The following is a 4,308-nucleotide window of genomic DNA, read 5'->3' on the forward strand; positions in this document are numbered from 1 at the left end:
GAACTGAACACATTTGTCGAGAGTCACACGGGAGGTGACGTGGTCGCTTTGTGCGGCGAGAAAATCCGGAAGTGGAGACAGTTGCGGGGCAAACTTGGGGTAGTCGACCTCAAGTCCGTGTACCTACAAATTCATGTTTCGGAGGACCTGTGGAAATACCAGGTCGTGAAGTATAAGGGGGTCCCTTATGCGCTGACACGTTTAGGCTTTCGGCTTTCGTGTGCGCCTAGGATCATGACCAAATTCCTAGGCAAGGTTCTTTCACTCGACGAGTGGGTCTGACGAGGGACTGACCACTATATCGACGATATAGTAGTGCAAGAGTCTGTGCTTGGCGTGAAGGACCTGAGGAAGCACCTTGCTAAATATGGACTGGCGCCGAAAGAGCCGGAGGGCCTTGATGGAGGTCGGTTGTTGGGCATTTCTCTGAAGGGAAATACTCGTGGACATTTGCAAATGTTGAGGGGAACTGCAGTTTCCGAAATACATCTTGAGCCAGCTGGGATGACTAAGAGAGAGCTTTTCTCGTTTTGTGGCCGACTTGTTGGTCATTACCCAGTGGCTGGATGGTTGCAGCCCTATTGCAGCTTCTTGAAGCGGCTGGGATGCAACGGAGCCTGGGATGCCCCTGTTGAAAAAAAGGTGAGCTTGCTGGCTAGTGAGCTTTACACAAGGGTATGTCAGGAGGACCCTGTTAGGGGTCTGTGGCACGTAAGACCAAACGGTTCAGTCGTTGTGTGGACAGATGCTAGCTCTCTGGGCCTCGGTGTAGCAGTTGAGGTTGATGGCAGCATTGTTGAGGATGCGTCGTGGCTGAGGAAGGAGGCAGACCATTCACACATCAATGTTGCCGAGCTGGAAGCTGTGGGACGAGATGTTAACCTGGCTACCGCGTAGGGGTTCAAGACCTTCACCTTGGCGGTTGACTCTCTCACAGTTGTCAATTGGATGTCAAATACAATTGATGAGCGCAATCGTGTTCGCACGAAAGGTGCTGCAAAGATGCTGGTGAAGCGTTGGCTGGGGGTGATCCGTGATACAATCACCGAGTACAGCTTATCGGTCACTATGCATCTTGTACCTACTGTGGAGAACAAGGCGGATAGAATGACGAGGGTGCCCAAGAAGTGGCTTGGGCATCGTGGGATGAGTGGAGGTGAGGCCGAGAGCATGGCTGCTGCCATCTTCACCGGCGAGACCCTCGGAGATGCTGTGTGGGCGACTCATTTGCCTCACTATCTAGGTGTCGAAAGAACACTGTACCTTGCTCAGCAAGTATGCAGTGACTTGACACGGGAGCAGGTCAAACGCGAGCTGGCTGGCTGTGAGGCCTGTCAGCGCGTTGACCCGGCTCCAAGAGGTGAGAACCTCGGGGAAACAGGCAGCTTGGCTGTCGAGGGGAACTGGTGCCGGGTGGCCATAGACTTGACTCACTATGGCGGCTAGGTGTTCCTGTCCATGGTTGATTGCGGGCCGTCACGTTTTGCTATCTGGCGCCGCTTGCCAAGTGAGACGGCAGCGCACATCGTGGCTCAGTTACGCACGGTCATAATTGAGCGAGGGCCGTGTGACAAATTGTTAATGGACAATTCCATGGTGTTTAGGTCGGCAACTGTTGCACAGTTTGCTGACGAGTGGGGGATTTCTCTGAGATTTCGTGTCGCTCACGCCCCGAGTGGCCACGGAATCGTTGAGAGGAATCACCAGACAATCAAGAGGATTGCCGAGAGGGAAAGAATTAGCCCTGAGGAGGCGACGTTTTGGTATAATGTCACGCCTCTTAAGGGTACAGATGGGGGTTCGGTACCCTTGAATAATCTGTATCGATATCCATGGCGAGTGCCTTTTGACGTCAATCTACGCGGGTTAGATGAGGTCAGTCAAGGCAAATTTGCTGTCGGCGATGAGGTGTGGGTGAAACCTTTGATTCCGTCGTGCACTAGGCAGTGGGCATCGGGAGTGATCACCGGAGTCGTTTCAAAGCACAACGTGTGCGTGGATGGCATGCCGAGGCATGTGAGGAATGTCCTCAAACGGCGGTTTGGCACTGACCGTAGTAGGGAAAACGGCATTCGTGAACTGGTCAAAGACGGCCAGCCTAACCTAGATAGATTACGCGGTTCTACTGCTCCCCCTGCGCCTCAGCTGCATCCCTGTGAGGTAGCTGAGGTCTCGGAGGGGGATGTGGAGGACAGTCTTCAGACTGCCGAAGATGAAGTTCAAAATATGGATGGTGAGCTTCAGACTGCTGGGTTTCCGTCCGGGGATTTAGATCCTGATGAGCCTGAGCTTCAACCGTCAATGCTCAGGCGGTCGCAGTGGGAGCGACGGCGTCCCCGGTATTTGGATGACTATGAGGGATAGCTGGTAGCTTCTTAAAAGCTGAAGGAAATGTGAGCTAGTAGTCACGTGGTGCCCGACGATTGCTCGGAAGGGTTCGTGGGCATGCGCCACCGGATGAGCAAAAACGGCCATGTTGTCATTGGGAATCCGAGCTCCGTTTGCGTAGCTTGTGATTCTGTGATTGTCATGTGTTGAAAGGATTATTAAAAGTCTTTCTGAGTCTTGGTGACTCGTGAGTAACTCTACTGGTGTAGTCTGGCACTACGGTGTTTTCTGGTAAAACGTGCAGGTGGAGTAAGGGTGACATAAAGGGAGGTTTTGGAGTGTCATGGCTGGCAGTCTGGTACTGCATAATTTTTGCTTAGTAGCTTACACTAGGTCATGCACGCGATCAGCATTCAAAAAAAGCAACTATTTAGTAAAGGCGAGGATGTAGAAGACACTGAAAATCCCACATTCGCAGAAATATTTCAAGTGTTTAATTTACTGATGTGGATTGTACATTAAAACAATGCATGTATAATATATACTATTTATCTCTTGTGTAGCATGTTTTTCATATTTTACTTGTTTCCTTTTGATTTTATGTTATATTTTTTTGTTCAACCATGTCTTTGCATATGAGCTTGTTATCTTCTACGTGAATACAATTCATTGTATGTATGTATGTATGTATGTATGTATGTATGTATGTATGTATGTATGTATGTATGTATGTATGTATGTATGTATGTATGTATGTATGTATGTATGTATGTATGTATGTATGTATGTATGTATGTATGTATGTATGTATGTATGTATGTATGTATGTATGTATGTATGTATGTATGTATGTATGTATGTATGTATGTATGTATGTATGTATGTATGTATGTATGTATGTATGTATGTATGTATGTATGTATGTATGTATGTATGTATGTATGTATGTATGTATGTATGTATGTATGTATGTATGTATGTATGTATGTATGTATGTATGTATGTATGTATGTATGTATGTATGTATGTATGTATGTATGTATGTATGTATGTATGTATGTATGTATGTATGTATGTATGTATGTATGTATGTATGTATGTATGTATGTATGTATGTATGTATGTATGTATGTATGTATGTATGTATGTATGTATGTATGTATGTATGTATGTATGTATGTATGTATGTATGTATGTATGTATGTATGTATGTATGTATGTATGTATGTATGTATGTATGTATGTATGTATGTATGTATGTATGTATGTATGTATGTATGTATGTATGTATGTATGTATGTATGTATGTATGTATGTATGTATGTATGTATGTATGTATGTATGTATGTATGTATGTATGTATGTATGTATGTATGTATGTATGTATGTATGTATGTATGTATGTATGTATGTATGTATGTATGTATGTATGTATGTATGTATGTATGTATGTATGTATGTATGTATGTATGTATGTATGTATGTATGTATGTATGTATGTATGTATGTATGTATGTATGTATGTATGTATGTATGTATGTATGTATGTATGTATGTATGTATGTATGTATGTATGTATGTATGTATGTATGTATGTATGTATGTATGTATGTATGTATGTATGTATGTATGTATGTATGTATGTATGTATGTATGTATGTATGTATGTATGTATGTATGTATGTATGTATGTATGTATGTATGTATGTAGTTGTATGTATGTATGTATGTATGTATGTATGTGTATGTATGTTGTATGTTGTATGTATGTATGTATGTATGTATGTATGTATGTATGTATGTATGTATGTATGTATGTATGTATGTATGTATGTATGTATGTTGTTGTATGTATGTGTATGTATGTATGTATGTTGTATGTATGTTGATGTATGTATGTATGTATGTATGTATGTATGTATGTATGTATGTATGTATGTATGTATGTATGTATGTATGTATGTGTATGTATGTATGTAG

The sequence above is a fragment of the Watersipora subatra genome, chromosome 2 (assembly GCF_963576615.1).
Source record: "Watersipora subatra chromosome 2, tzWatSuba1.1, whole genome shotgun sequence".
NCBI lineage: Eukaryota > Metazoa > Bryozoa > Gymnolaemata > Cheilostomatida > Watersiporidae > Watersipora > Watersipora subatra.